This window comes from Garra rufa, chromosome 4 (genome assembly GCF_049309525.1).
Source record: "Garra rufa chromosome 4, GarRuf1.0, whole genome shotgun sequence".
In the NCBI taxonomy this organism is placed as follows: domain Eukaryota; kingdom Metazoa; phylum Chordata; class Actinopteri; order Cypriniformes; family Cyprinidae; genus Garra; species Garra rufa.
In genome coordinates, this window is record NC_133364.1 from 51,642,078 (window position 1) to 51,665,992 (window position 23,915).

The 23,915-nt window shown below is 39.2% G+C and overlaps 1 long non-coding RNA gene across 1 annotated transcript; it reads left to right on the forward strand.

Moving 5' to 3' along the window:
- Positions 1-13,163: 13,163 nt before the first annotated feature.
- On the forward strand, positions 13,164-13,826 carry LOC141333125 (uncharacterized). The gene is made up of 3 exons (XR_012355385.1): positions 13,164-13,247; positions 13,326-13,427; positions 13,682-13,826. It is a non-coding gene; the product is annotated as an uncharacterized lncRNA (long non-coding RNA).
- Positions 13,827-23,915: the final 10,089 nt, after the last annotated feature.

Sequence of the window (23,915 nt, forward strand, 5' to 3'; positions counted from 1 at the left end):
ATATATATATAATTATATATATATATATATATATATATACATATACATATATATATACATATACATATACATATACATAAATACATATATAATTTTATTTCATTATTTTTATTTCATTTAGTGTATCTACAGAATTTTTAAATATTAATTTAAAGCAATTCATAACCATTTTTAAGATCTGCAAAAGTAAAATAAACAGTAGGGGATTGGACAATGTAAAGTAGAATATTAAGCCATAAAATGGCATGATTTAAAATTCAGATACAGTTTCACACAAAAACAAAATATGTTACACTATGGCATTTCATCCTTTATAACATTAAAAGGGATAAATTGAGTATATAATTTATTATTTATTTGAAACATAAATATTACTGTACTTGTTTAGATTTTTAGAAGGCACCTTAACTTTTTACATTTACAACTCTGTGTTTGCTGCATAAAAACATGGGTCGATAATTGCAATCATTTGACCATAAACAGCTGAAAAAAAAAAAAATTATTGGAAATGAAAAATTAACTCTCTGTCACCAGAGGGCGCTTTAGGAGCGCTGAAATATTACGGTTTCCATAGTAACAGCTGAATACAAAGCAGCATTAACGCAGTTTTATCAGACATGAAATGAAAATTCGAACGACATGTTTCTGAGGACAGTAACGGAGGAACGCCATCAAATGTAGCGAAGTAAAAGTATTTTTTTTTTACTATAAATGTACTTGAGTAAGAGTAAAAGTACCTATCTTTAAATATACTCTAAAAGTACTAGTTACCCCAAAAATGTACTAAAGTAAATGTAACGAAGTAAATGTAATTCGTTACTACCCACCTCTGCCCCTATCTCACTCCCACTTTGCTTCCTGTCATTACTGATCTGTCCTATCACAATAAAGGCAAAAATGCCCAAAAATAAATCTTAAAATTGTCATTTCACTGTTTTATGTTGAACTGGGATACATTTCAGATTATGAGGGTTTACAGGAATGTTCAACTTTGAATGAAACTCTATCGTTATTTATTTGTTAACAGAAAATAACTAGCTCTCTGTATTTATGCCAATAGCAATTTATTTATAATTAATATATATTTATTACAGAAGCAAAACATTACACCACTAAAGCTAGAAACAATTTGATGAATTAAATTTGGTTTGTAATGCAGTATTTATTTATTTTTATTTTTTTCAGATCAGGTTACTGAAACAAGCACATCAATAGTTTATTAAAAAAACAATACTTATTACATTGAACCTTTACTGACCTTGGTTGCTCATTGTGCTCAAATTCATGCAACAATAACAGCATTTAAATAGCTTCTAGTTTGTCTGCAATAAAGCAAGCATACGCCACTTGATCTGCCATGCCTCAGGTAGAATGCAGCAAACTATGAGAAACTATGTTTTGTCTTCACTGTAAATAAACCGCATTTTGGTTCTTCAACTCACCTTCAGTGGACTTATCCTTACAGATGCTTTTCTTCTTTTCTTCAGAAAAACCACATGCAGTACACACTAAATTTTATTTTGTTCACTTTGCTTAACAAAAAAATTCAAGAAATTAGCCAGATTGTGCCACACACTACAAGATATCTGAAGTAAAACACCATCTATTGTATGATTCAGACAGAAAGTATAAATATAAATATAAACTATATACAACTCATTTCAGCCTCACACCTGTAAATACTGACAAAACAAAAAACAAGACCTAATACGTTGGATTTAGTTTACAGTGTATTAAGTAAAATGTGGCCTATGACAGGTATATGTACCTGGTTTATAAAAAAAGTACAATTCTGCAATTTTTATGGTTGCTGCTAAAATGCCTTACAAACTTGTCCATATTTAATGATTTAGCCCGTCTTGATTTAATGCTCAAAACTCTTAGATGGCTCAGTCTTTCTTCCCCTATTGTTGTTCTTAGATGGTTTTTGATCAGCTTAAGTGCAGAATTCCGGGTTCTTCAAGCAACAAAGTGTTGCTTTTAGGGTGAAGCACTTGGATTCCATGCATAAATTCACAATTTCTCTTAGAGAATCTTCTTTGCATCTCACCTATGAATGAGTCAATCACTGGATTGATTTTAAAGTCAGCCAAGTTCTCTCTACGTGCACCAGTTGAGGAAGTAATTATGGATCCACAATCTCTTTTCATGATCTCTTTCTAAACTGACTTGGCACTTCACAACCATTTCCTCCACCTCTTTCCACGTGTCCTCAAAAACGTTATCATCTCTGTGGTGCTGAAACTTATCAAGCAATGCTTCAACAAGATTAACAGCTGTTCTACTGAAGGTGGCTGGAGCATATCAGACAAAAATTTGACTGGTCAAGTATTTTGTTGAAGGTCAAAAACCAATAAAACTTAGATCAAGATGTGCAAGTAAGCCTCGTGCATCTACTGAGCGATGCCCACAACTGTCATGAACAATCTCCTGAAGAAGATGAAATACTGCAGGGAGCCTATCTGTCAAATTGTGACAAGCTTAATATCTACATGCCCAGCTCCAGGCCATCCCACACTTTTTGGTTACTTCTGCTGCATCGTGTCTAGTCTTTTTTTCAAGTAGGAAACCTAAATAGTGAGTTTTTAACTTTTTCTATCATGTAATATATTATTGCAGACTTTAACACAACAAGAACATACCATTTTGAAACTACAGAACAGCTTGGGTTTAATACCTTACAAATGGAGGCGATACCCAAAATGCACTTCAGTTGTTTGGAGTGTAACGTCACCTGACAAAGACCGATTGATTCCATTGACTCGAGATTCTAAAAGATCCGTTTCTCCATCACTACTTTGCCAGTCACTGAATTTGTGTTTAAGATGAACTGATTCATGATAAAATGCAAAATGCACATTTTCTACATTTTTTTTCTACACATATGATGTAAATAAGGTTAATAGCAGGTGTTACTAGTGATGAATAACAATTCATCTGAAAGTAAGGGTTTTGTGGGGTCGCTATAAACCATTAACACTCATTTAACTGTAGAGAATACAACCCTGTACCTCTTTTGTTAATCACTGTGTCACACCCCTCCACCAAACACAACACACTACACCAGTCCTGCAGGGGGGCAATATAATGAGTTCAATTTGTTTACTTACTTACTGCTCATGAGGAACACACTGCCAGATTCAGAGACCGTATGATGTCACAGTGACAGAGTCTTTAACAGAAATAGAATGTTTGGTGGAGGGTGTGACACAGACATTGACAAAGAGGTGCAAGGTTGTATTTTCTCCAGTAAAATGAACATTACCGGTTTATAGCAACCCCACCCGACCCTGCCCTTCAGATTATTAGTTGTCAATCCCGGTTTACACCTACTATAAACCTTATTTCTAACGTATAGAGTTGATCTATTTGTTAGAAAAACAAACATATGAACATAGAAAATACTAAGGAGCATACTTTTTCTTAATTACTCCAGTTCACTGGTTTACAAAGCATAATATACTCACAGAACTGAAGCTAAATGTTCCTGACTCTATCCTTGATTTGACTTGTAATGATGTTCAACACCACGGACAGCAGCCGATCCAGAGCTCAGAGCAGCAGTGGATGTGACGACTACCAAAGCAACAACACACATCTATACATTACAGTCATGACTTTATTGTTGGTTTACTGCTGCATTTTCTGAATCTTGATATGGGAAAGTAATAAATAATCAAACTTCACTACAAATAGTCTTTCATCAATGTATTAAATAATCTAAAAAGTGTCAGCAATATCTAATATGTGTTAAATAACAAGGATTCCAGGTAATTCTGACATATATTAAATGTTGCGTTACTGCAGTAATTTTCTATGAGATCCCTGAATAAATAAACACATTTATAACACTAAATGTTGTCCAGTTGTCAGGTGTTCACATGAAACTTTGTTGTATGGGGTTTCAAATGCAACATATGTCTCTATATTTGCTTACCTATGCTTCTTTAATGTACAGATATTTACACCATATACTTTAATTTGTTTAGTTTTATGATTTACATATTACACTTTTTCAAGTATTGCAATACATTTGAATCGATATAACACACAAAAGTAATATTTAATATTATTAAAACATTTCCTTGTTTGTCGTGGAATAAAACAGTGTCAGGGTTCCAGGGCCGTGCAGAGACCTTTAAAGGGGCAGGTGCTCAAAGTATAAAAAGGGCATCTGAAACAAGGCATTAAAGAGCCCCTAGGTTCCATCACCTCATTGTAGGCATCCAGTTACTTATGTAACAAGTAACAATGTCATTAATAAGACAAATTATGCATTATTTGAAGTTTAAATTGCGTTTCAGGACTCAAACAACAGAATCAGTAATATTTTTTTCACTTTGTATTGTATTGTATTGTACAGTTTGTATTGTATTGTAAGATTGTAGATAACAGGCTTTACTGCAGAGTATAGAAATAAAACAAACATATTAAGGAAGGAATATAATTTCACTGTTTAAAATATTTTAAATATCAATTTAAGGCAAATTGTGACCCTTTTTAAGAGCCGCAGAAGTAAAATGAACAGTATGAGTAGGATTTGACAATGTACGGTAGAATATTAAGGCATAAAATGGCATGATTTATAATTTCAGATACAGCTTCACACAAAACAAAACAAAATATCTTATACAATGGATATTCAGCCTTTATTCCATTAAAAGGGATAAATCGAGTTTATCATTTATTATATTTATTTAAAACATAAATATTACTGTCTTATTTGTTTAGATTTTTAGAAGACACATTAACTTCTTTCACATTTACAACTCTGTGTTTGCTGCATAACAACGTAGGTCGATAATTGCAATAATTTGACCTTAAAGAGCTGAAAAGATGTGGAAAAGAAAAAGTCATTCTCTGTCACAAGGGGGCGCTTTAAATTTGACTTTGAAGTTTAATCCAGCCCTATCGCGATATCGTCCCAAATGTACGACCTCCTAAATTATAATTAAGTATCTTCTTATACTACTTAACATATTTCAAACTTTTTATGGCCTTAAATTTGATACAACTAAATTTTGGAGTTTTTAGGACCTGCAGGTGCCCTCTGACAGAAGGGCACTTTGGGCATCTGAGCAAAAGGGGCGGGTGCTCGAGCACCCTCCGCCCCCCCCTCTGCACGTGCCTGCAGGGTTCTGTCACTTCGGTCTTGTTTATTTGTGGTTTCCTGACAGAGCCCTGACGCTCCCCTCTTGTCTTGTTTACTTGTGGGCGCGTGGCTTCGAGTTCGCTCAAGACGCGCGCTCTCTTGTCTGTGTGCATTGTTTTGTGTTGGAGCGTGGTGTTCGGATCCCGGCACTGATGTTTTGTTCATGTTTCGGTTTTGCGTCGGGGTTCGGACATTCACGCTTCATGTTTCTATGAGAGCGTGCGGTCTGGCGTTCGCTCGGGCCGTACGCTCCTCTGTCTGTTAATGTTGTGTGTTTTTGCACACGGTTTGTCTCTAGTCGCGTGCTTTCTTGTTTTGTTGCATGCAGCTCATTTTATCGGCTGCGTGTTTTACTGTGTTTCGTCTTGTGTGGCATGCAGCTTTTGTCTTTCACTGGCTGCATGCTTTCTTGCTTGTTTGTCATGTTTTGTGTGAACATGCAGCTGATGAGCATTCTCATTAGCTGCGTGTTCAGATCCTGTTTTGCACATGGCTAGTGAATTGTTTTGCTGGCCATGTGCTTGTGTTCTTGTTTTGTGTGAGCACATGGCTTTTGTTTTTGTTTCTGTGTGCCATGTGCTCTCATGTCTATTGTCTAACCCCACCCACCTTGTTACCTGATTATTGGTTAATTTGCCCCACCTGTATTTCCCTCGTTACCTTCCTCATTTGCTCCCTATTTATTCTCCTTGTGTCTTCAGTGTGGTGCGAGTTCGTTGATGTATTCACCTGATGTTTCCAGTCCTGCTTTTGCCTTGCCAAGCCTGTCAGTTTGTTTTCCCCTGAGGGGTAGTTTTTGTTGTTTTGTTTATTTTTACTTACCAATTAAAGCCCTATTTTCTGCATTACTGAGTCCTCGCCTCATCCCTCTACCTGAACCCTGACAGAACGCACTCGCCTGATGAGGACTCAGCGGAAAAAGGGCTTGCGCCCTCCACCAGCCTCCACTTTCTCCAGCCCCCTCTATCAACGTATCCTCCAATTCAGGGTCCTCAGTTCCCTCCATCAGCGGGGGACTGACCTGAAGAGGTTTGCCGTAGAATTCAGTGATGCAGCAGAGGGGTTGGGGTTTAATGATGCGGCCCTCAAAGACCTCTTCAATAGTGCCCTTGATGAGCCCCTCAACTGGTGGAGGATGAGAGGGCTGGACCACCTGACGTTTTGGGGATTTGTTGAGTTCCTGGTTCGTCCACCAGCAAAGGATGCTGCCTCACCCACAGTGATGGCCGAAGAGGCTGCAGCGCCTCCAGTGGTGGGCGAAGAGGCTGCAGAGACCCCGGTTGCAGCTGATGTTGTAATGCGTCCAGAAATGCTGGCCAAAGACACTGCAGCGCCCCCTGTGGCGGCCGAAGAGGTTGCAGTGCCCTCGGTAGTGGCTGAAGAGGCTGCAGCTCCCCTGGTGGCAGCTGATGTTGTTGATATGCTTCCAGAAATGCTGGCTGAGTATACTGCAGCACCCCTGATGGTGGCCGAAGAAGCTACAGCACCCCTGGTGGCAGCTGATGTCGTTGTAATATCACCAGAAGTGATGGCCAAAGATACTGCAGCGCCCCCTGTGGTGGCTGAAGAGACTGCAGTATTCCCCGTGGCGGCTGTAGAGGCTGCAGCGCTCCCAGAGGTGGCTGACAACGCTGCAGTGCCACGCTTTCGTAAGCGGAGGAGGAAGGGAAGGAAGAAGACTTCTTCCATCCCACTATCCCTGGAGGCTGTCCCAGAGCCCACTCCTTGCCCTGCCAGCGCCTCCCAAGCTCCTTGCCCTGCCAGCGCCTCCCGAGCTCCTTGACCTACCAGCGCCTCCCGAGCTCCTTGCACTGCCGGCGCCTCCCAAGCTCCTTGCACTGCCGGCGCCTCCCATGCTCCTTGCGCTGCCGGAACCTCCCATGCTCCTTGCACTGCCGGCTCCCTCCTCCAGGTGGGCTTCACCCTCACCACCTGCCAAGCTGTCAGCTTTGCCCAGACCCCCTGTGGAGCTACTTGAAGTGTTAGGGTCCACCTGGCCCATCCCTCCAGCCCCGCCCTGGTCATTCTCCAGGGCTCCTGTACTGCTGGAGCCTCCTTGGTCCGTCCCTCCGGTCCCACCCTGGCCTACAGCCAGGACTCCAGAACTGCCAGAACCTTACTGGTCCATCCCACCAGCTCCACCCTGGCCGTGCGCTAGGCTTTCTGTTAAGCCAGAACCTCGCTGGCTAGTCCCTCCAGCTCCAACCTGGTTTTCTGCCAGGACTCTAGGACTGCCAGAGCCTCCCTGGCTTAACCCTCCCGTCCCTCCCTGGACCTTTCTAAAGACTTGCTGGGCTTTCCTACTGGTTTTGGCCTGGCTCCCATCCCTCCCACCCTCCCTTGTCTTTTTGTTTTGAACTTATCTGTTTTGTGTTGTCATGTTTATGTTGGTCTTGTTATGTCATGATCTTGTCTAGTTTTATGTGTTCCAGGTGGCGTCCCTTTGGGGAGGGGGTAGTGTCAGGGTTCTGTCACTTCGGTCTTGTTTATTTGTGGTTTCCTGACAGAGCCCTGACGCTCCCCTCTTGTCTTCTTTACTTGTGGGCGCGTGGCTTCGAGTTCGCTCAAGACGCGCGCTCTCTTGTCTGTGTGCATTGTTTTGTGTTGGAGCGTGGTGTTCGGATCCCGGCACTGATGTCTTGTTCATGTTTCGGTTTTGCGTCGGGGTTCGGACATTCACGCTTCATGTTTCTATGAGAGCGTGCGGTCTGGCGTTCGCTCGGGCCGTACGCTCCTCTGTCTGTTAATGTTGTGTGTTTTTGCACACGGTTTGTCTCTAGTCGCGTGCTTTCTTGTTTTGTTGCATGCAGCTCATTTTATCGGCTGCGTGTTTTACTGTGTTTCGTCTTGTGTGGCATGCAGCTTTTGTCTTTCACTGGCTGCATGCTTTCTTGCTTGTTTGTCATGTTTTGTGTGAACATGCAGCTGATGAGCATTCTCATTAGCTGCATGTTCAGATCCTGTTTTGCACATGGCTAGTGAATTGTTTTGCTGGCCATGTGCTTGTGTTCTTGTTTTGTGTGAGCACATGGCTTTTGTTTTTGTTTCTGTGTGCCATGTGCTCTCATGTCTATTGTCTAACCCCACCCACCTTGTTACCTGATTATTGGTTAATTTGCCCCACCTGTATTTCCCTCGTTACCTTCCTCATTTGCTCCCTATTTATTCTCCTTGTGTCTTCAGTGTGGTGCGAGTTCGTTGATGTATTCACCTGTTTCCAGTCCTGCTTTTGCCTTGCCAAGCCTGTCAGTTTGTTTTCCCCTAAGGGGTAGTTTTTGTTGTTTTGTTTATTTTTACTTACCAATTAAAGCCCTATTTTCTGCATTACTGAGTCCTCGCCTCATCCCTCTACCTGAACCCTGACAAACAGTACACTGATGTACAGCAGCATACAGACTCTAATCAACTCATTATCACAGAGATCAGGAAAGTCTCACCTTCAGCCACTGCATTTATATTTAACTCTGGTATTAATTCAACCCAGTCTCACGGCAGTTCGTGATATAGTCACGTAATCTATTTTTTTTTCGTTTTTTTCAATATATTTAGAGTCTAAAGTTAAAAAAAAAAAAAAAAAAACATTGAAAAGCCCAAAGATCTGTAGGCCTATCTTTGCTAAATGAATTTAACATACGTTTGTGATGCATACGTAAGTTTCTTTTTTCTTTTCTTTTTTGGTTCTTTTTATTTAAACTATATTGTTACTAAATGTGAAAATGTGTAAAAGTAATGTGTCAAGGACTTGATATTGAATTCTGTAATTTTAAAAATTCAATAAAAAAATAAAAATAAAGTTTAAAAAATGAAACACTGCGCATCTTACAGCAAAAAAAAAAAAAAAAAAGACATTTAATCTGTGTTTTTGTCACCAGCAGTACAGTATGTTGCTCAGTTTTGTTACAGTAAGTTAAGCTCCGATTTTTTTTAAAGTTCCAGTAAGTTTCTTCTGTTCTCCTGTTGGAGAAAAAAAAAATTCGTTTAATTTAATTTTTCACAATGTTTTTTTTTTTTTTTTTTTTTTTTTTTGCACACAACAATATCCGGGGTGACGGCGCTACCGCCAATTATCTACTAACGTTACTTCCTTTGGAGTCGTTGAGTAAGGTAAGATAAAATTATTGGCGGCCTCATAAACAAGTAGACTATATAATTCGATGAAATATGTATGCAAAAGTGTAGAGTAGGGTGGAGGAAAACGCCCCCCTTAAGGAAAATGTGACATTACAGTGAAACAAAACATAAATATGACTAGAATTGCCATCCTGGTTTTGAGTGACTATGGCAGAAGTTATTCACCAAATATTAAAATTGCTCAGCCTTCATAATTAATTAGTATTTTGACTGAACATATTTTTGTACAAAGGGGGCGTTTTGCCCCAGCAGTGGGGTAAAATGCCCCCTTTCTTACCAACCAGTTTTCTTCATAGATCAACAGCAAAATGAACAGACTATAGTTTTTAATCTCTATAAGTAAAAGGCAAGTAATGTATCAACATGTATATATATTAATATTTATTTGAGGAATGTCCAAAACATCCAAATTTTTTACCATTTATATTTATACATATAACTAAGCCATGCAAACCATTGTGTTGAGGTAATTTTTTTTATTTTGATTTTACCACCTAGTTATACTGCATTAAGTGTAAAACAAAGGATTTGATAGACAGAAATATGTTATCATAGTAATTATGATAGAGATAAACCGTGCCCTCTGGGGGGTGTTTTACCCATAGATATATATACGTAGATACCCCATTGGACCGCTCCAAGCACGTAGATGCGTCCGCAATTTTGGAACGGTCCACTTGACGTCATTCACCACACAGTAGGTTCGCAGACCAATGGCTGTGCAGGACTGTGGCATTTCGAATATTCAGTGATTACTATGGTGATTTACTTAGATCTATGGGTGAATGACGTCGAGTGGACCGCAGCAAAATGGCGGACGGCTTACGTATAAAGGCCCATAGAAACAGTCGCTAATGAGGCATCTACGTATATATATCTATGGTTTTACCCCTCAGCGTAGGGGGCGTTTTACCCCACAAGCTATGTCTTTTTTTTTTTATTTATAATTTTTAAAAGACAATTATATTCCTTATAAATAACATATCCTCTCAAACTACACACTTCACTTTTCATGTATCATACATCACTGTGGTATCCTACAGAACTATATTCTCTTAAACACTTGTTTACTAATATCGGAAAATTATAGCATTTACCACGTAATCCTCTTCTCTTAAAACACGTCGCTGGTTTCAGCTTCTCCAAGGAGATTTGTTTATCCCCGTTGTAAATGTAGTGCATAGCAACAGTGAAAATGTATATTGACTTTCTCTGGTTATTTTGGCAAAAACAGGTGGGGGACGTTTTACCCCAGGGGGCGTTTTCCCCCACTCTACCTATTAGTCAAGTATGTTGCTGGAGTATTGTCATGACTGCCTTATGCCCTATTTTAACTTTTTGTGACATTGTTTTGGTGTTTGCATTTCACCCTCTCGGGGTTGTATCCACTATAACAACCGCATCTCTCTACATTATTCTATTACATGGATATATATACGATTTTATTGCTTTTATTGCTTATTGCATTTTTTTTTTTTACTTCTGTTTAATTATCCGGACTTCTTGCAGTGGATTGAAAGCTGTCCTCCAGACTCCGAGTGAACAGAATTGCTTACATTTTAGTTTTGAGATCTTCAGTGTTCTTTAACAAGTTGTTTTTACCTGCACCAGTCACAAAAATGTTATATTTAATCCATTGTTAAGTAAATTAACTGTCTCGGTCCCATTAACTCCCTTCCCTAAACGAGTGTTTTTTTGTTTTTGTTTGTTTGTTTTGTTTTGTTTTTTAGATTCTACCAACCTACCCACTAGTAGATCACCAGTAGATCACCACAACCAAAGGCCCTTTTAAGCGCCAACCTATCTGGATTTGTGCTCTGTCTCTCATTTCTGTCTGTGTCTCTTATCTCTGTCTGCCCCTCTGTCCATCTCAGTGTCTGTCTGTCCCTCTCTCTGTTTCTGTGATGAATACGAAACGTGTCACCGACTGTCAAGATGGCTATTACATGGAGGGGAGACGGATGGCTCTTCAAATGAGCTTAGAACATGCTCTGACTGAAGCCAGGGTAGGTGCTTTTTAGGTGTTGAATTTTAAGATGCAGAGAAGTAGAGTGCCTACATCGGGTCCTATTCTATGTATTGCCATGTACAAAAAACCACTATCCATTGTATAATAATTGAAGAAATGTTTAGGCTATAATAATTACTCTGTAGCTTATCAGAAAACAGTATTAAAAGGCTATTATATAAGCCTAGGTACCTCAGACTCATTCAGTCTGTTATTGCATCTAGCTGCTCTCAATTCTCAAACATTTTCATGAAAGGGTTGTAGAGTTATTTTTACTTTTGAACTCCATGGTCCAGCCAAACTCAATGCATTGATCAAGGATTCTTTCTTGAATCAACCCCCCCCCCCCCCCCCTCAAAATATAGAGGGTATGATAAGAGTTTTTTCATATACATTGCATCTTTTGTTAAAAATAAATTAACAGCCTAATCATGATTTTGACTTCAACCCCCAGAAAGAATCTGAGGAGCAGAGGCAAGTTGCCCCACCGTCAGTCCCAAAAAGGGTGCGTTTAGGGCTTGGCAAGCCAAGAGGGAGGCGTGGAGGACGGCCCAAAGCTTCAGCTACAGGTATTAATACTAATAGTAATTGGTTACACATTATTGTCAAGAAATCAAGTTGTGTTGCTGGTAGACTTAAGTAACATGTACTTGTATCCAGATAATGAGCTCATTATAATGAGGTTGAACCATGTGGAATATGTTTACTGTTATCAAATCAAATACTGCATAAACATATTCCACATGGTTCAACTTCTTATTGCATCCACAGGTTAACTGTACTATTATTTACATCTATTATTTCCAAGTTCTGTTGTTATTCATTTTTTAAATGTAATTTCCCCCGTATTTGAAATGTATAGATATGTAGATTCAACCCAAAAAGTATGCATTGGTGGTCTAACTTGGTTTTATTCCTCTGTGTGCTGTTGTACAGTAGTTAGACACAACCAGATCGGGAACTGCCTGCTCACTGAAGAACTTCCTGCAGCCAGTCTTGATCCTCAAGTGGAATTTGGTCAAATATAGTCAAATACATTTAAATTATTATTAGGTAATTTTCTGAGGCAGATTTTCCGTGCCTAGTTACCTGTGGCGGTTTTCGGGTTTTAAGGATTTTTTTATAAACCAGCAAAGCCACGAATTGTGTCCACAATAGGCTGAATCCTATTATTTAACCACTTTTTGTAGTAGTTTCAAGTTCGTCCCAATAGAAATTCCATCTCAATTTTCACTTTGATACAATTTACCCTGATCCATGTTTCAAACTATGCTGAATTTGGCCCTAGACTGTGGGAAAGTTGATTTGGAAAAGTTCTGAAATTGATGTTAATGAAAGCATTGACAAGATATTTACCCATTATTATGAAATAGTGGGTCTGCATAGAAATGGTCCTTTGTCAATTAAATTAATATTTGTCTTTGCAGAAAAAAACATGGAGAGCCTCTCTGCTATGATGTCTGACTCCCCTGAAATCCAGAGGGCATCATCATCATGGACTTTCAGGCAGCAGCAAGCCTCACAAAGATGGAAGGAGGCAAGGCCATTCCACCTTAAATGCCTCATCCAAACTCAGGATGTTGGCCAACCATTTTGTAGCCATTGCAGCAAGCCTGCGGTTGTTAGGTGAGATCTCATTAATGTTCTTTCATACTTTGTAGGTTTTTAGAGTGCATCACTAATTGATGTCTTCATGTTTCGGATAAACTCCATGTTTATGGTGGAATCAGGACTGTTTCAAACAGTTGATTCAATGACTAAATTGGTTCATAGATTTCGTTCCTAGATGCAGAGAGTGTCTACCAGATCAGTGGTTCTGTGAAACCTGCGATACCGAGAATCACAGGAGATGGCCACTCCATGACAGGGAGTCAGTCCTTGAGGGCTTTTTTAAAGCTATTCCCCCATCCACATATTTTGTAAGAGGGGAAGGAGGATACAGCTCACACGACCAAGGTAGGTAATTGCAAAACTTTTTTGTACTCTTGTCTAATAAATCTGGTAGGCTAATTTTGTGTTTCTTTCCTTTACTAGCTTGTATTTTGCCAACGGTGAGAGTGACTCAAAAATGTCCCTGTGAAGTCCCCAGCATAACTGTGTCACCTGGCAAAGCAGTCATTTTAATTTCCATCAATGGTAATATTTCCAAACTCTGATCTTTTTTCTATATTTAGCTTTCCCCCCTTTTTTGGCTTTGCTTTGCAATGAAAACGGCAGTACTCAAAAATTGCAGAATACATCTTGTCACTATGATAAATCAAAAGAAATATACTAATTTAAACTATGCTGGTGTGATTCTACTCAAGATGTAGTCCAAGTGTCTTAAAGTGTGCCAGCTAATTGTTTCTAAAAGCTCAGGTATCCATGGGTTTGTTTTCTTATAATCCAAGGGCGTTATGACATGCACCAGCCATTGTTTGCATGCCAAACATGCCAGCAGCAGTGGGCTCCAGAGTTCATGGACCTCGTAAACAGTGGATATTGGCCAGCTTCCACCAGTTCTTCTACTTTGTATTCCCTCAACCTTTTCAGCAGTGTAAGAGAACTGAAAGTCATCGCGCCAGCACTGTCCAGACAAGCCTTTGCAAAGCTGCTGGAGCATCGTACAAAGTGTGGTGGGCGGGTAAATGTTCACCATATTATAGAATTGTTTAACATATGCAGACATCTCCGAAGTAACAATTAATATAATGCATCTTTCAGTCAGGACCAGTGTGCGGGGACACGCTGCAGCGCAGCTTCCTGGAGTTTTCCTATTGTGCTTTTGAGGAAGATAACTTGTCCTGCGGTGCACCTTTTACCTGCCCCGCTTGCACTCCAGACATGCTGGCAATCTCTGTGGATGGCAACAGGAAGCTATACCGGTTTCTCCGAAACGGAAGGTGATATTTTTTTTCTTCCAGTATAGATTGATCTAGATTTTTTTAGATTCTATATTCAGCATGGATAAATTTTCTGTTTCGTTTGTTCCTCAGCTCCGACTCTTCGTTTTTTGAAGGGGCATTTATCGCAGAAGACACATCTGTGTCTGCATTTGTTGATGTCTTGCATAAAGCTGTGAAACAGGCAGGTTTCAAATTATTTGTTAATTAAATTACTATTTTTTTCCAGATTTTCGTTGCATTGGTGAAAAACTGCCCTCAACTTCAAAATACAAGGTGCATATACAGTATGTTTATAGTGTGTTTCATTTACATCACAGCTACCTGGACAAGGCAGAAGTGGGAGCTCCTCGTAGACAGCAGCGAAGGAGACTTCTAGGAGGACCTTCAAGTTGGACGAAGAGGGCATGGAGGTTGCGGTGTGTCGGCATGGTTTCCTCCTTAAAGCGCTTAATATGTTCAGAGGTCAGATTATAATAAATTGTTTGCTGTTAAATGTAACTTTGTATTGTTATTATTTGTATGTCACTTTGGACAAAAGCTAAATAAAATAATAATATGGAGAATTATCTCAATTATCACTATTAGTGCAGCTTTTACCACTGCTTGGTTGAGTTTCCCATTATGATGCTCTCTTTAGAATCTACAATAACAGGATATTTGCATTTCTAATACAATTTGTATATCCCTAGGAGAAATCTTTGCCTACCCCATGTATCTGCACAAGGTGTTGAGTTCAAAGCCAAGGTTTATCGCCATGGATGTAATGTGTAAATACTGGCCATATTTACACAAATCAGCAAACATCCTTCCTGATCTCCAGGGGCTAACATCAATCAGGCCTTTCCTAAGCGTCATGCATGCTACAGCACATTCCACTAAGTGTGAGGTATGTTCAGTGTTTATTATGTTTAACTGTATCATCGGAAAATAAGTCCCTCTTCTGCACATCAGGGTCCGGTTCGTTTTGTCATTACTTATTATCCGCTAATGACCGGCGGGCATTACAATATCCCTTACATGTCATCTTACTACTAGATTACATGGAGTGGCAAAAACCAAGAAGGAGCAGGGTCAACTGCGGGGGAGGAAGTTGAACAGGTGAACAGCTACCTCTCCCGCTGTGCCCTAACGACTAAATACAAGTCGAAAGGAGGTGATTGTAGTATTTCTCTTCTAATGTATTTTTTTATTGCTTATTTGCATGACATTCACTCAACATTTACTCTCAACAGCACGTGTGGATATGCTTACAATCCATGCTATGGCCTGGAACTACCAAAAAATCACAACACTACATCGGGCATTGTCTGCAAGATATGTGAAGGTGTGTTCTCTGTAAATGGTTTCAGTTTGTGGTAATTGTGTAGCTTTGTGTAACTGCATTGTTTAACTGTTGCATTAGACTTGCCAGAGACTTCAGGAGGAGACTGCAAGTCTAGTGGAGCTTAAAGAAAGCTTGGCTTGCACCGATGAAGCAGTGTGGGTGTCTGATGTGAGGGAATGGGCAGCTGGTGGTAAGTTTGAACCAATAACGTGTTTCACTTTGTGCTTCCTCATTGGCAGCGATCATTAAGATCATGATATTTAAGCTGCCTATTGCTTACTATGCTGCTATTTTTTTACCTTCTGCTTCATGTGTTTACAGATAGTGGCAAGTTCCGTCACCGTCTACGCAGGAAAATTGCTGAGAGCAAGAGACTGCTAATGAAAGACATAGAGACCTATAACAGTCATGAGCCTGCCATGCCAATTGATGTTAATGAAGTGGAGCAGTCGCTATCAGGAGACAACCCGTCCCCAACATGGCCGTGGGAGGTTCATGGCAGCGGTAAGCGGAGTTTCCCGAGGCCTCTGATTTATTTTGTAAAGACTCAAGTCAAAATTGCTATTTATACATTTTCTTTACCTCTGTTGTAGCACAAATCAAAGACAAGTTAAAAAAAAATTTAACAAAGCCATTCTGAAAATGAGACTGGAGGAGGAAAGGACAATACTTGTTCAGGAGATGGCCCAGCACTGCTCATGGTTGCAGAAGTTGCAGGCAACTCTTAAAAGAAAAACTTCTGAGGAAGGCAAGTTTCATCTTTGTAACCATACCAATCAAACAAGGAAGTGATGGTGATAAGGACAACATACTTTAATTTTACCTATGAAGAGATGTATCTTACTAGAAAGCAGTTGAAAAACATTACACTGACCATCTAATATATCTATTTTGGTGAGTTATAATAAATATTACAAAGCAAGTGGATATGTCATGGTAATTTGGATTTGTTTATTACTTTTCACTTACAGACAAGCGAAACAAGGGCCTTTCCTGTCTCTGCAGAAGACGACTGTCTGAAGTTTCAGATACGTTAAAAGAGGTTCTCCTTCAATACAAGGCTGTTTTAGGCCCTCAGGGCTCTGCTATAGAACTGGAAGATAAACAGGAGAATGAAAGTGATTTCAGCAGTCCAGGCACCAGTGAAAATGAAGAGGAGGAGTGCAGGTAATGAATATGTGAAAAGTGCCATTTGAATATCCTTAATTTATGTAAGCTGTCAAATTGAGTAAAGATAATATTAATACTACATTTATTTAATGTTTAATGTCTACTCCTGTCTGATTGTGTCTGTGTCTCTCAGTGAGGAGCTACCGGGCAGGTGTCTTTAATCGCTTGATTGTGGCCTGGGCAGTGTAAAAGGACTTCATGGGTGCCATTCCGGGTTCCTTCTCTCCTGTATCACATTGTTTTGCTTTTTGTTTGCCTTTTTGCCATATGACTTATTACATCACACTTTCATTTCATACCATATCATTTATACTGATTATTGCTTATTTCTCAGGTTTCATCTCAAGTATGTACTGTAATAAATCACTATTTTTTGTATCTTTATCCACGTGTGGTCTCCCATTTCATGTTGCCTGGGCAAAAAGGAGCCTGGTCAGGGTTACACTGTTGTTCCATTTTTCTGGACTTGTAAGGTTTATACATGAGCTAAGTAAAATCACAACTACACATTCACTGATTCTATAGTGCCTCCTAGAAATCTTTTTTTTTTTTTTTCAATCTTATGCTCCACCTCCTGACAACACACAAGCAGCGGGAGGTCTAAAATTTGACTAACAATTTATCATTCCCTGTATCAATATGTGCCACATGCTAACATTTCATGAAACAATGGGTGTAACACTTGTTTCATGAAAACAATATGGCCAATATGGGTGTTTGAATTGTAGTTTATAAGTATATCTGGTGCATCAAGCTTGCCACCAATATGTCAAAAATATGCTCTCTGAACAGTAGTTTAAGAAGATTTTTTGTGGATTAAATGCACATAAAACATACATCAAATGTACAGAGCAGCACTACAGGCATTAAATAATACTAATAAAACATTTAATTTGTATAGTGCTTTTTAAGACCATAGAGCAGTGCTTCCAACCCTGCTCCTGAAGGACCCCCAACACTGCACATTTTCTTTGGCTGCGTTCGAAACCGCATACTTCCATACTATATAGTAGGCAAAAAGCAGTAGGCGAGTGAATAAGTATGTTTGAATCTTAAGTATTCATAAAAGAGTAGGCGAGAATGAGTAGGAGAATGCACTAATTCCCGCGAGATTCGGACGAACGTCTACTTAAAGTGCATTCGAATATGCCTGCTTACCTACTACATAGTAGGGAAAATGAGTACGTGAAGAAAAAAGTATGTTCGAGCTCAGTATTCATAAAAGAGTAGGCGAGAAATCCCCGGATGTCCTACTGCTTTAGCCCAGATTCGGGAGTGTGCATCCGATGGACACTTTTCTATCCTAGAAGCCCACGGGAGATCAATACGTCATAAAGAAGAAGAGAAAGAGGATTCGTCATAACCAAACATTTCAAATAAAAAAATGGACGCGGGTGTTTTCAAATGTGAGTATTAGAAACCAATAACAACGTTCCTTCTGTTTGTTGAGATTCTGTAAACTTTAATTGTTGCAGGTGTAAAGACGCTACATAGCATAGTAACGTTATATTTCTGATTTGTTTTATGTGTAGCAAACAGTAGTAAGCACACGTACGTCTCTAATGTGAATATACATGTATGATACACCATAAATATCTTAAAGATGATAACTAAATGTATACTTAACATCTGACAGGAAAATCTTAGATAAGTTTTGCAGATGAACACATGTGAATGATGTATGTGTGCTTTTATGCAGTTAGCATCTCTGCTTACATTAGATGTTACTGTAAGTAATGTAAATACATTTACATAAAGAAATTAGATAACATAAATTAGATTACATAAAGAATGTTTTATTTGTCCATTAGCACTGTTGACCAATTGAGAAACATTTGTGTTGGATAAAAAGCAACTTACCACATCAGTAACTAACTCAACATGTGAATGTAGTATTGAGAACATACATCACAAAGGGAATCTATTTGAATGTTACAGGGACAGATGAGCAGACGCATCTGCTTATCCGGTGGAGAGCGGCTAATGAAGCCCTCTTCACCGGAAAGCGAAATGCTGCCATCAAAGGCTTCGAGTAAGTATACAACAGAAATGAATAAAACAAATTTTAAGCTGTAGTTTATTTTAGTTATTGTAATTTCAAATAGTTATTACAGCACTTTTCTGTTTCTTGATTTTGTGCCTTTGCTGCAGAGCTTTTGTGGTGGAGCAGGGCCTGCAAGAAAAGGTCACTGCTTCAATCATAAAAAAATGGGAAAACTTGAAACAAAAATATAAAGTAAGATCATATTGTTACCTCTAATACAGAAATCAAATCGCACTGTGCTGTTAAACTGACTGCTTTTGTATTGTGTTTGTGCAATTTTGTAGGAACTGAAATGTCCAGCAACTGGCGTGAGCACTGAGGATGGAGACCACACAGCAGCATCATGGAAGTGGTATACTGCCATGGATGAGGCAATTGGGAGCAGACCCTCCATCACTCCACCTGCTCTCGTTGCCTCATCTGGGCCAGATGTTGCTGCGGCCTCTTCATCCTCGGTGAGGCCAGCGCCTGGAAAAAGAAAAAGAGATCTCGCCGATCTGATGAGGGAGATGGAGGAACGGGAAGCGGAGAGAGAGCGGGAAGCATCTGAGAGAGAGGAAAGGAGAGACAGGGAGGCAAAGGAAAGGGATGAAAGATTCCTTCGCCTCCTTGAGGCTCTCACAAAAAAATTAATGAAATAAATTGTAAAATAAAAGCATGTTCTGGTCATTTACACATTTGGTTTACATAAAGAACAAACATTTTAAAATAGATTCTATCTATCGATCTATCAATATGCATAAAGTACTGTGCAAAAATCATAGGCCACTACTTGCTTTGTTGTTTTAGCAATGCTTTAATGACCATCCATATTTGTTTTGTAGTCTCTTTTAATAAGATAAAAGTTTCAGATTTTTAAAAATGGTTTTATGTATCTCCTTTAATTTTTTTATAAAGGAGATAGGCCTACATTAAACCATTTTTAAAAATCTGATCAAAATGGCTACTATAGGCAAATATATATAATTTTGTAAACATCTATTCATAATAGTATTGCTTAAACAACATCAAATGGTGGCCTGAGACATTATGCCTGATACGATGCATATAAAACAATTTCTATTCACAGTACACTGTGGACTTATAGACATTTGGTGATGCATTCAGAAGATAACGTTCATAAATTGTTAAAATATAAAGAGATGAATAGTTTGTGCATATGTGGGGTGTAATGTACCACACACACTTTTAAAGGATAGTTTTATTATCGTGTATCTGACTTCTAAATGCATATAGAGCACATAAAGGAATATCATGTTGGCCACTGCTCTGTTGGGTTTAGTTCCAACACACCTGTCTGTAATTTTCAAAGCAGCTGTTATTAATTGGTTTGATTAGATTGTTCAGGTGTGTTTAATTAGGGTACGAAAAACTCTGCAGAACAATGTCCCTCCATGACCTAAATTGAACTTGAGACTGCTTGCACAAACTGCCTTAAGTTTTGCATTAACTACACAATAGTAACAAAGTGATTAAAGTTTACCAAACTATATAAATTTAATCAGTATTTACTTCATGTTGTTGGATTCCTGTGTTTTTCCCACTTTACACAAGAGCTGAGTAACAGTCAGTGGACTTTCAGAAGTTTCAAAAGCATGTCATGAATAGTAATAATGTCATGAAGCTCCTGAAAATCAGGCTCCATTGACTGATATTGTATTAACGGAATAATAAAAAAAGAGAGACTGAACAACATGAAGGCAGGTGAATAATGATAGAATTTATGTTCAGGTGAACTAACCTTTTAAGCCCCCAAATAAAAACTGTATGACATGCATTTATATTATAGTAACAGCTTTAGAAAACAGTAAGAAAACAGAAGCTTTATAGAGAGTTTGTGTCCGAGACGCTTTCAAAGAAGGTTTTACTAAAATAATTTTGATTTCTGCATTTGACAGATGCTTTTATCCGAACTGACTTACAGTGTTCTTATTACAGCAACCTGGAGAAATGAGCCTTGCTCAAGGACACACTGGTTATGATGGCTGCTGCAGAGATGAAACCAGCAACCTTCTGCTCACCAGTTCAGCAGTTTAGCTAACTACACCACAAAAGTAATAAGGCTACACCAGAAATGAGCATATCTTTGTAAACATTTGAAATAAAAATTACGCAAGAACTGAAATGCTGACAATACTAATTTTTAATGTTTTAATTGGTTTAAATGTTTTATAGATAGTCATGCTCATGGAGAGCAGCCACACAAATGTTTGGGGCAGATACAGCTGCAGCCAGGTTGTCCCACACATGATCTCCCGCTCTTGCCTGAGGGTTGTGGGGTTCAGGGGGGCCGTCATCATTGTCTTCCTCATCCACTTGCTCAACGATGTCTCCATTGAGAAGAGCCAGATTATGAAGCACAGCGCAGCACGCAACAACCTCAGGCACAAAGGCAGGGCTGATCTCTAACCCTTTGAGCAGTACGGTCCCACATATGGGATTCTAATTTCTGTGCCCCTGGGAGTACGGTCCCACATATGGGATTTGGAACGTTCGGTGACGTCACGCAGCTGACAAATTCAAACTGCGCTTTGGCGCGATGGCTGGCGCTGAGCCAGAGACGGACGAGCTCTGCACTTGTCATACAATCACAACTATGCAGTGTTTTTAACCACATAACGCTTATTTTAGGTTTCAGACATTTAAATACACATAAGTACTAGTAAAAGGAGACATTTAGAGTTTGTAAAATACACACATAGGTCTATGGAAGCAGCAAATAACCATCTATTCAAATATAATTTGCCGATGTGTTTTATTTCTATCACATACACATAGGCAAAGTAACTAAAATGTTCACTCTATTCCTCTTCTAGTTCACCAGCCACTTACTTGCATGTATTTCGGGAGAAACAGATGAATGTACGTGATGTAAACGCGGCTGACAGGACTGATCTGAACTGCAGCGCGAACAAACATGGCCGCGCCCATCTCACGTTACAAATCACGATCCAGATCATTTACATAGGGGTTTAAACGACGAATCATACTAATTCACACATATTTGTGAATCGGAATATTAGATAGTTCAAGGCATGGTAAGCAAGTGTTTGAGTATTCTGGATAAAAAAGGAAAAACGAAATTAAAGCGATCTATCTGTCATACAGTGTTATTGTGTCTGTGTTGTGTCACGTGACAAGCATGACGCGTCGCCATGGAAACAAAAGGGACGAACGTTCTAAAATAACGGTCGCTTAAAAAAAACTCACTCTCGGGGGTCCACTAGAATATTTTAAACTCACCACTGAAAGGGTTAAGGCCTTGAAGAAGATCTTTCAATCAGAAAGTCTTCATCATCCCGAAAGCTCTCTCAACGATGTTACAGGCACGGGAGTGCTTGCTGTTGAAACGAGCCTGCACAGGGTTCTGTACAGGCTCTCTCTATGTGGTGATGAGGCAGATGGGTGCACTCAGACAAGGATAGCCACCATCCCCAAGGATGCCCTTTCCTGGTGGTGGGTACAGGCTGCATTTTTTGATTGTAGAATGAACATTCTTCTCCAAAGGTGAGACCTTCGAGCAGCTGGCCGACGTCTCCTTTTGGATGACAATATTGCAGTGATTTTTCTTGCAAACATTCTTCTATACAGAGTGGTATATTCCACTGATGAAATCAGGTGTTTGTGCACCTGTCAGTCATACCTTTTAAGTTGTTACGCTTGGTATAACGTCACAGGTCACATGGTAACGTCAACGCAGATTCATCAACATCAGATTAATTCATGTAAGTGAGTAAATTGTACAGTGGGTGGCGGTAATACTCCGTAGGAGTGAACGGCGATTAAAGAAGAATGAATGAATGAAGCATTTATATAGCGCTTTTATTGTGTATTGCCATACACCCAAAGCGCTTTACAATCATATGGGGGATCTCTCCTCAACCACCACCAGTGTGCAGCATCCACTTGGATGATGCGTCGGCAGCCACAGTACAACGGCGCCGGTGCGCTCACCACACACCAGCTACAGGTGGAGAGGAGAGAGTTATGGAGCCAATTCAATGAATGGGGATTATTAGGAGGCCATGATTGACTAGGGCCAGTGGAGGGAATTTGGCCAGGACACCGGGGTTACACCCCTACTCTTTGCGAGAAGTGCCATGGGATTTTTAATGACCACGGAGAGTCAGGACCTCGGTTTAACCCTCTGGGGCCCGGGGGTGTTTTGGGGCCCTGAAGAAGTTTTGACATGCCTTGACATTTGTGCTTTTTTCAGTATGTTAAAAACATATTAATATCCTAAATCTAAATACATTGTATTTAGCACAAATTGGACTACAAAAATATGTAAGCAACATGAATGTACACTTTTAAGTTTTTGAGAAAACAATGTTTATGCGTGCATTTTGAAAAACTAAATTTTTGAAGTCACTGAAATAAGGTCATCTAACACATACAGAATATTTATTCTCGGGACTTTCGAGAATTGGATGTGGTAGGCTTGGTTTTTTTCAACCAAATGATGTGAAAATCATCTAGTTCACTTGTTTTCACAAAACAGTATATAGATTTAAATTTTTGAAGACACTTTTTGTTTAGAGTGGCTGTATGCGAGAAGGCGTGAATCATCATGAATAATGCTGTGATTTACACCTGAGAAGACAAAGACCTGCATAATGAGCCGCATAATGAGCCATTCAGTCGGATGTTGACTGAGAGGAAACAACAGAAAGAATAAAGGAAAAATGAAAGGACAAAATACATATATATTTAGTTTGAAGCGTATTTTGAATATATTTAACTATCACACAAAATAACTTGTCTTTCACTTGTGAGTGCAGTTAAACTTTTTATTAGGAACAAAAGTAATAAACACAGAAGTCAAGATGTCGAGGGTGCAATATCCAAATCACTTGCAGGAAACTTGAACACAGGAAAACGGGGAACAGCAGAAACTGCAAAGAAAACAAGTAGATGTGAGCAACACAATGATCTGACAAAGACAGAGCTAACATGGAGAAAACACATACACTACCAGCCAAACTTTTTATTATTAAAAGTTTTTTTTTTTTTTTTTTTAAGTGAGCAGTTTTTTTTACATAGTAAACCTATTTCACAAAATTAGATAATTATTTTTCTTTAAAAAAGTACCTTTGACTGGTAGTGTATAGCATAGGCGTATAACAGTTAGGTGCAAATAAAACAGTGTGAGATAAATGCAGATGTAAGGTTTGTAATGAAGTGATACAGGAGAAACCATA